At 40.8% G+C, this 10,537-nt stretch overlaps 1 protein-coding gene across 2 annotated transcripts in view; it reads right to left on the bottom strand.

Moving 5' to 3' along the window:
* Positions 1-10,537, bottom strand: part of Fndc3b (fibronectin type III domain containing 3B) — a 261,521-nt gene that overhangs the window by 63,760 nt on the left and 187,224 nt on the right. The window lies entirely within an intron of this gene.

The following is a 10,537-nucleotide window of genomic DNA, read 5'->3' as shown; positions in this document are numbered from 1 at the left end:
AAAAAAAAAAAAAAAAAAGAAAACAAAGGAGAATTTTAAATAACTGTTTAATTTCCTAGTTTAGATAAACTAAACCAATGGAAGGAACACTTAGGAGAAGTACCCATGTAACAAAAATGGCAGTCTACAGTGAAATTTCATCCTTTACATAAAGACCCTGAAGAAAACTCTGTGACACAGGTAATCCAGTTAAAAATCACACCATTTCTAACATCCCCTTCCTCACTTTCGTGGGTCAAAACTGCCTAATTCAGTCAATGGAGAGTCTGCCCGCAACCACTGAGGGATCCCTGCTCTGAAATTGTGCAGCTAATCCTAGGAATTCTCACTGGCAAAAGGATCAGTGGACACATCTGAGCGCACCATACCAAGCATGTCTCTCCTCTCCTCCAGTGGCCCAACCACAACACATGTACATTCCAATGGCTAGGAAGCAGCATGCTAAATATTAGTCACATGCCTTCGAAGCATCTTTTTTACCTCCTACAGTGCTTTGGACAACCTGGGAGATTAATCATTATTTGCAGAATTGAAATGTGATTGTATGTACCAATCCTCCACAATAAATGTATGGCAAACTTATATTAACGAGAAAAGGTCGAAGACAAGAAAAACCCCTCTTGGAACACCAGTTGAGTTTATCTACATATACTACGATCACTTTAAGTTTCTTATGAAGCAAGGAATATATTTTTAATGCCTTTCTATCCTTATAGGATGTTTCAATTTCTTTGAGGTGAAAATAAAACAGTAAGGTCTGTTAACAGACCTGTGGCTAAGGGGGAAAAGAAACCCTGACAATGCTATGCTATGCTCAGAATGGCACAGCTAATATGGAATACTCACATAAGCAGTCTGCCAGAAAAATATTTCCTACCTATAATCCAATCATCCTATTATCTACATTCACACAAAAGAAAACCACATGCTAATACTAAATGATTCTCAGCATTCTTATCAGTCAGGCCTAGACCTTTAGGAATATGTTTAAAGTTTGCAGTTTATTTTGTAAAGAACGAAGTAATTACATTTTCCCACAAGCTAATTTAAGCATCTCCTTCCTTTAAGCAGGCATCTAAATACTTACTACTAGAATACATTCCAGGTGAAGTGTGATAAACATACAACCAAGCTGAATATCACTAAGATAAACAGATTAAAAACAATCACGCCACATTCATCCTCATAACCCCATATCATCTCCCTCCCAAAGCAAGGTCGCATTTTCCCATAGCTGGGAATGGACATCTTCAAGGTTTTTCAGATTCACAGTTCATTTTGTCAAGAGTTAAAAGTGCAATCAGGTCCAACTATAGGGAACAAAAGGTGGTAAAGCAGAACAACTGCAGTTGGTACCTGAGCAAAGTCTCTGTGTAGCCAGAGTATCATGACTTCCTTTCACCTTGAATGGTAAGGCTGATACAGTTGATTTATGCATGGGACAACTGTTTATGCATACATTTGCATAATTACTGTCAGTGTCTGACTACACCCCATGTGAGGCCTGATGTGTTTTGTATCCATTCCAGGCTGTAGAGCACGATCTACTGATCTACCTTCTTTCCTCCTCTATTTCTGAACTCAAGAGTAAACAGTGCAAGAAAGGCACATCCTGCCACTGCGGAAGCTATCATCCCTTCCAAAACATGTTGGCTCCCCTTCAATGCCTCATTTTTCCTACTTCTTTGTTTGGTCTCCTTTGCCCATTTCTGGTACTTAGAATTACAGCCAGTAAATAAAAGCCTGTCTGTTTCTTGCTAGGTTAATTTGCTTTAATATGGTTTTAAAAAAAGACCATGGCTTAAATAAGAAAAAGAGTAGGGAGGTATCAACAACAGGAAAGAAACCTCTTTTAAAAGAGCAGTACAATTCAAGCTCACTAAAGAATTGAAGAAATAAGCATTATGGGACTTCAAAACATCTTCCTATATTGCAAAAATCTACTTCACTATCAGGAACAGTTGCTAAATAAACTCCCACATTTTTAGACAAAGTATGCTAAATTTTTCATCTTAACATTGTTTGTGTGAAACTTAGGAACATGCAGAAAGAAGTGTTGAAATCCTGATATTAAATATTACCTGTGTAGTCTAAGAGGCTTAAGAGTACAAATACATTATAGAGTTAAAGATTAAAGCTTACTGAAAAATTTTAGATGTTAAGGAGAATACCAAACAAGGAGAAAATAGGCTAATAAAATAAAATAGGCTATTAATATACTACTTTTTGAATAAAAGAAAATATTTATATCCAACATGGACTTGAATATAAGAGGGATATCTGCAAAGAAAAAATGATTAATATTCACAAAAGTCATCACAGTGCAAAAGTTACTTCCAGCCAAGAGGTTAACAAGTAGAGATGGAGCAGGCCATGGGCTTCCGGACCCAATCCAGTGGTACATCCAACCTGCTGGCCTGGCCACTGTGCATTGCAAGCCTCATCTAGCTGACTCTGGGGCATAAGCATTAGAAAAAGTATGTGTTCAAAAGTACACAAGATTTGAAGAAGCAGGAAGATGGAAATTTGAACCCCACTTGGGCAATTTAGCAAGACCTCACTCAAAAAAAAAAAAATTGACAAAGAGATACAACACTTGTTAGCATGTGCCAAACCCTAAGGGTACAATTCTTAGACCTCAAAAAGAAAATTACAGATTTAGAGAATTTGTTCATAAACCAAGAGGGAGTCCCAAATAACAAAGAGCATTAAGTATTAACCAGCTCTTACTGACAAAATGGATAGAGTAAAATAATAATAATAATAATAATTATTATTATTATTATTATCATTATGCTCTAGAAGACTGAAAGATTCATATGAATTGACAAATGTGATTATGTGAATGTTCATCATTTTTTATTGGAAATTAAATATTCCCCAGCTGGTACTATCAGTGAAGTTTTATAGACAAGTCACAACTTTCATACTTGATTATAATCTATGGCATGATCTCTCTTTCAATAAAATTTAATCTGAACTACATAAGATTAGAGATATGCTAGCTTTACTTAAAAAACTTTAATATTTCACATAAGCCTGATGCAAAGTTCCTTACTAAAATATGGCCTTAATGGAAATGACAGCAATAATCTGGTCCAATGGAGACAAGAGGGACTGCCACAGAGGGCAGCTGCTAATTCTGACCAGCTGCTACCCCTAGGCCACTTGTGGGGTGGCTGACAGAGGACAGTAAGAGGGAGGCAGGTCAAAGGGCCCAGAAGCTGGCTGGCCCGCAGGGAAGATGGCAGCAGTGCCTGGACTCAGTGCCTTGGTGGATCAGGCCCATAGCACATAACCAGTCAGTATCATAATCTCTAAAATGAGATCTGGGTTCCTATTCTTGGTAGGGAAGAAAAGCAGTCATCATCTCATTAGAGAAACTGGTGAGAGGAGGCTCAAAATCCACATCCTGGTCATTCTTGTCTAGACCTAGCCACTGGGCTACAGCCCTCATCTGACATGAATCAGTATATAATCTCAGGGCATTCCTGCCTAACTTCTACTGTCAGTCTGTGAGACAAGAACTGGTAGATTTTCAGAGTTCACTGGTCTGCTTCTACTTCACGCTCTTGGGCATGCCCAAAGGCTTGTTTCTACACGTCATACCAAGTTCATTCAAGGGCAAGGTTAGTCTTTACCAGAATGTGAAGAAACAAACCAATTATGTGCAGATAAACCTCCAGGTGCTCAATTTGGCAAGGGGTAATTCATTACAAACCTGGGTTGTTTCCTTTTTCAAGCTAAGTGTTCCTCTTCTCACTCAATTGAACTCACAGGACTTGCTAATCTACCACTGTTTCATACCCAGATCTAGCATGGGAGCACCAATTTATCACCCTGGGAAATAGTTTTCTGACCAAAGCCCAGGGCCTGTAATCCACTTCTGGGTGAAACTGCTCTCCAGGAAGAGACTTGTACTTGCTGGACACTTGGCTCAAGTTTATATATATACCAGGCCAGTACTTCCCAGCCCTGGGTGCCATTTCACTTCTTTCTCCTTATTGAACAAAAATACTTTGGATATTATCTACATGCTTTACACCAATGGCTGTATTTGTTTTCGGTTCTTGCCAGTGTTTCAAAAAGCCTACTCTCCCAAGGGCATCACAGCTATGTGCCAGAGATCACCAGGCAGCCTGGGCATCTTATTCATCTGAACATGGACAAGCAAGTGTCACTATCCAAAGGGGGTCACCATCTTTCAGGGAAAGTTCTAGTGTAATAGAGAATATGCCACACTATTAGCACCTCCCTCCCCTCTGCTTGATTCTCATCCTAACTTCTCAGCAGGGTCACACATTTTGTTATAAGTCCTAATTATAGGAGTCCAGATGTTGTTCTAGGGTCCTATGCCATTCCTGCTAAACTCTGAAGAACAGTAGTAACTTCCAACTTTATGCCAGACTGTGGAAGAGCCCAAACACAGAAAGACATGGGTGAGAGAAGGGAGCTTGAAGGGTATTTAAAATGTAGCTCTTCAGTGGCTACAGGTAGAGAATGTAATGCAGTTACTTCATTTTATGGGTTACTTATACATCTCAGCTGAATTAAGATTTTTAATAATGCTATCCCAAGTTTCAAGAACTCTGAAGAGATTTTAAAATATAGTCATATAACAGTGTTTTGGTACAACATATCCTAAAACCACAGGGTAAAGAAATAAGAACTCCACATGAAACAAGGTTTCCTCCTCCCTGGGTATCTGTTTACAAACATGTAAAGGAAACTAATGGAGAAGCTGATTTACATACAGGTTTTTTTGAAGACTAAGTATATACAAAGTATTTATTTGATTAGGTTCATAAAATGTGACTAAGTTATTTTCAAGTTAAAATATGTTTAAAAACAACATAGTGTTGGTTGTGTGAATTTGTCAAAAGAATGTAATTGCAAGAGTGAAAACAATTTAAAAAAACTTTCATATCAGTTTTTCCTTACTCAATATTCTCTTAACAGCTGTCTTTAGTACAGGGGAGAATAAATTCTCTAGATAGGCTGGTTCTGGTTAGGGAACCTAACACCTGCATGTGGCATGGATTCTTTACACATAACATTCTATACATATAACGTGTATGTATCCCTATTAATTCAGGCTATAGTATCCTTCTGCCAGAGAAACTCAGTAGACTGTAGGGGCTGTGGCTACCCTCGCTAACATTCTCAATTAGCCTGGCAGTAACAACACTGGAGGTGGGTATTTCTCTCACTGTTGGCATTCACGAATGAATTTGGCTCGTTTTTTTTTTTTTTTTTTTTTTCCCCCCAATGTCTTAAAATTAATAGGTTGGAAATTATCCTTCCCATTTCTTTTCACAACATCTTCATTCCTGGCACAAAGAGAATGGGGAGCTGGCTCCCTTTGGCCAGGTGCTGGTAGCTTTTCTGGTGTTTCTCGGTCTGTGGCCTCTTCCCATCATCCTCCTTCTTTTAGCAGAGCTGCCTTCCTGAGCTGAGCTTAGCAGGTTGGTTAACTGCATTAGATAACTTACATGCAGTTGGTTATCAGTTATCATGTGGCCCATAGCTGCTGTAGCCAGACATGGATGAAAGGATTCTGGGCTAGCCACTAACAACAACAGTTCGATCTCTCAGAAACACAACAATATATCAAATGAAAAGTAAAGTTGTGTTCCCCAACTGAACTAATGCCAGGCTTGGAGATTTAGTCTGGTCGTGTGTCTATATTTAGCAGTTCTTCCAGCACTGGCCAACCCTAGGAGACATCAAAGATAAATGTTGCCTTGAGAAATAAAGAGTACGTATGCATTTGGCATAAGTACATGAGACTGTAGGGGTTGTTGCCTATCAAGAAGGCAGGGACACCCCACACACCAGTGGATTCAGAAGTTCCTTGTGGCAAGTTCCCTTCTCCCCTCAGGGACATTTCTTTCACTTTACTGAGCACAGTGGCACAGAAGCAAAAATAAGAAAAGGGGCTGGGATGCTTTGTGGTTGCATATTTTTCAATAAACTACATGGATTTTATTCCCTAAAAAACAAGTTCTGTTATTGGGAGAAGCTTAGCTACCAAAAACAGCCAAGGATGATCATCAAATCCTGATTAATATAACACAATTTCCACCTCTCTCTCTGTGTCTCTCTCTCTCTACACACACACACACACACACACACACACACAAATATTGAGGTTCATCTGATGTCAAGTGCTTTGATAAGATCAACGTGTTGAGACTGTCCCAGGGAAAGAGGAGGAAAGGAACAGAGAGGTAACTTCAGAACAAGTTGCCAACACAAATTTTAAAGAAACCAAGGGACAAATGGGCTTGATTCATCCACCTACCCATGGTCCACTGCAGCTGCCATCCAGCTGGCCACCAGCAGGCATAGTAAACTGACAAATTTTGTGCTAGGGACCAAGATAAGCATTTGTGATTTAGCCTTAGACAGAAGTTCTCCACAAAGTCTGCTACCCAAACCTACAAGCCTACCCTGCAGAGAGGACAAATGGGGAACAGCAGTGAGAAAGCCTGCTTCAGGTATGTGATGGCTAGGGATGAGCGGCCTCCTTTTAACTTGCCTTGGTGACTCTACACCCTTCTTGGTGAGAGGCTTAGCTACCAAAAACAGCTTAGCCGCTGGAGTGGAGGTAGCTCTCTGAATCCACCTTTGGGTGTGGCAGTGAGGTCTGTGGCAGGGGTGAAACCCTGTCACTCGGCAGGGTCACAGGGTTAGTTTGTGGGATAGATGGTCTCAGACAGGCTGAGTTCCAAATGAACCTAGGACCCACTCTAACTCCACAGGGGCAACCATCAAGAACGAGCATGGACTAACTATGTGGATCTAGGCAGTAGCACTTTCCTACTCTCTTCTCACCAGGAACTAGTGTCAGCTGGGGAATGGAAACAGTTTTTCTGGTTTCCTCAGAGAATCAGCACAGTTCAATCTAAAGTCAAGCAAGTCCTCAGGGTGGCTCTCCTCATCCATTGTGTGGGACCTAGGGAGTCACTTTGTTTGCTGATGCTCTACTTGCCTTCATTTCTGAATGGCTGTCATCTAGCCAGAATGTGTAAATTCACTCATGACAATTAAGTACTCTGAGAGATTACGAACCCCAAGTTACACAGGCATCTGATAAATAAGTTACTGAATTCCTCCTCTGGGACACACTCAGTCATTCAACGAGCCAGTTGGCTCCTCCTGAACTAGAGGTCCGCGAGGCTACAATGTGGTGCTGGCCACTCACACAGGGAAGTTTCTGTTGGGCATGGCCTTACTTGGCCTGCTCCCGGTTTCCCAGGGGCTACAGGCTCTACCTGCTGTCATCCCTTCCTATTCTCTGACTTCACATCATGCTTCCCTTGATTTCCATGGTAAATAGTTTATTCTAAGTCCACTGGGTTTCACAGCTGTGTTGGCTCATTAGTCACCAGGAAACCAGATGTGTACTTCCTTCCTGGGCTAGCTGAATCACATGTATGGAAGATTCTTGGGAACTCCTTTAGTCATATTCCCACGAAGCTATTTTTCTGGTTCTTGCAAATATTCCCTACATGTCATGGTCGGAAGCTAAACTAATAGCACATAAACATCTATATATGGCATGGATATCAGTTTTTGTTTAGTTCAAAATAGCAACCCTAATATTAGGGCGATTCTTTCATAAAATCCTTCTAACTATTGACTGCATCCACCTCAGGCTTTAACACCTGCTTAGGTGGACTCACATCAACAACATGAAACAATTACTGTACTGAATCTTCTATTGCCCAAGTTAGCCCATCCAATCTTAGCATACCTACAAATGGACATTATTTTTCACGTAGACAGCCTAAGACTCAGGAATTAAATTGCTTGCTTGAGGGACCATGATCAGTTAAGAGACTGTACAAAGTATCATTAATCCAGGCCTCTCTAGACAAACACCATATCACTGGTAAATACCTTCACTATGAATCTATGCCACATATTCACGGTACAGCCTCAGGAAAACTGCATCTGCTTTGCACGACTAGCAACAGGGCCAGTCAATATGCTGCATGACACAAATTAGAGCAGTATCTGAGAGTGTAATTTATAAGCTAAGTTTCTGTAAATGCTTCCTTTACAGAACTCTTTGTAAAATGAAAGAGAAAGTTCTTATGTGACCATGAAATGTACTCCATTTCTCAAGTTTTCAAATAAAAGACCAGACAGATCACCATCTACTTAGGAACCTTAAAACAGACTGAGACGGCATCAGTCCAATTGGGAGCTTCAATCCAAAGGTTCCCAAATCATCTTCCTAAAAGCCCTTTCCTGCCTTAGAGGTCTTTATATCCTTAATTCTTCCTGAATGGCTTCTGCTACAGAAAAACTGTCACCTCTACTAGATACTGACCTGTCATCAGAGAAGCAATACTAGGGGCCAATTTAACAAGAAAGGATACATTGCCTTTTGACAAGGGCAGTTAAAAGGATTACTGGCGGGGGGAATACACAGAGCATTGAGCAATACCCTACTCTCCCCTCCCCAGTTCTCTTATTATGGGAAAAAACCTCCACTTTAAGAAATCTAGCATCTACAGTTTTACTGTTTTCTTTAAAAACTGCTAAGCTTTTTTCTAAGAGGATTAAAAAATATATAATTCATAAATCTAGCCAAAATAAACCCTTAAGAATTCCAAATCTGCTTTCTGCTAGAATAATGATTACTTACAGATTAAAATGCACACGCAAGTTGAGGGGTGCACTGTGATTGGAAAGAAATTACAATGCAGTGATGACTCAACCAAAAGTCAAGTAAAACACTACCTTAAAATCACCTCCTGCCTTCGTCCTTGTAACAGGGAATGTTCTGATTGAGAAATTGGTGGCTAGAGACCTGCAAAATCTCAGAGCTGTCACAGGGCATTAAGATGCCTGTGTCACCACAGGGATACTTGGTTAGGAAAGACCATACTTTTTCCAGTAAGGAAAACTGATCTGAGGCAGGTGAAAACTGAAATTGATACCATATCTGAAGAGCCAGAGATACGCAAGCACTCCGTTTTTAGTTGCTCATTATCATGTCATAGCAGGTTACTCTACATTGGTTTCAAAACTATGGCATCATCTAGCTAGTTATTAATGGGGAGAAACAGGTAGCTACTACTTATACAACTATCACAAGTAACTTTCAAGTGGATTCTATGTCATGGTGACACAAGATTAATGATAATGAACTTGAGTGAGACAGTGTCACCAGCTCGCCCTGCACTACACCAAACTCCCCCACATACATAGTGCTTCTGCACTCTAAGATTGTTTCTTCAGCCTCCTGGACAAGAGAGGCCACTGGTGTATGGCCGGGGCAGATAACTTTAGAGGAGAGAATGGCAATGATTCTAGAAACACATCTTGCCCCTAAGTTCCTGCCCCACTCTATTCGGGCAGGGTCTGGAAAGAGTTCCTGAAGCCAGGAGCACCTGGCTGCAGCCGCTCCCAGCAGAATGGCTCAGAGGGAGGGCCACGGCCTCCTGTGCTCACACTTCCTGAAGGTCAGATGCTGTTCTCCTTGTCAGATCATTTCCATTTCTTCTTTGATGCAAAGGCCTGGGACTAGGGCACTCAAGGACTAATTCTGTGAGCTGACTCCAAAAGGGCTATGGATCCCCAATTGAACTCCAAATTTAGAAACATACAGTTTTGTCAGAAACTTCACTTCTAAAACAGTAGCATGAGCAAGAATAAACTGGTTATGATTGCATGTATTCTCATTGCTTGGAAACCCAAGAAACCATTTTTTGGGGGACTACTGAAGAAGAAATATGATGGAAAGCAAAGAAGCCACTAAACAGAAAAATCTGAGAAGCATGCAGTTAAGTTTGTTTATCTGAATCTGTTTAAAAAGAGCACAAGAGGATGAACGCACGTTACCTTTTTCAGTTATCACAGTAAGGACATTACTTGTCTTGCCATGTGTTCCTCATATGACAGTATACAATTTTGGGGCCCTGAGGTATATACAACATAAATACTGAAGTAATTAATAAATGAGTAGGTCAAACAATAGTGAAAAAGATTAGATATTCTCTTGTCAGAAAAGAAAATTATAAATAACCTGCTTTGAGGCAGCACAAATAATGTAAATGCACATGAGCTGGGGGCGCTAATCTATCTACCACTTCCTACGTAGCTCATGGAGGATCAAAGAGATTAAGCTGCCCAGAGGTTAAATTGACCCAATTTAGAACAGAACTTCTACCTCCTAATCTTGGTGTTCTTTCCATTATCCCCTGCTACCAGGGAGCCCACTATACTTAATGGCTAGGGAGTGTTTCCCTGGGGAACCTGCAATCTGGCAGCAAATACTGAGCTGCAGAACATAGATGGATCCATGGCTTGGCCAAGGGTCTGTGGCAGGCGCGTGTCAACCTAGAATTTCCAGCAGAACTTAACACAGCCAATACCAGCAGTCATTTGAAGGTAGGAGAGGAAAAAAAAAAAAAAAATTAAGATGAAAGAGAGGAAAAGATGGGGCTGGGGATTTAGCTCAGCGGCAAAAGCGCCTGCCTGGCAAGCGCAAGGTCGTGAGTTCGGTTCCCGGTACCGGAGA

Source organism: Chinchilla lanigera, unplaced genomic scaffold (genome assembly GCF_000276665.1).
Source record: "Chinchilla lanigera isolate Chin_1 unplaced genomic scaffold, ChiLan1.0 scaffold00019, whole genome shotgun sequence".
NCBI lineage: Eukaryota > Metazoa > Chordata > Mammalia > Rodentia > Chinchillidae > Chinchilla > Chinchilla lanigera.
The sequence above is the reverse complement of the archived record's forward strand: the minus strand, read 5'-3'. Positions and strand labels throughout refer to the sequence as shown.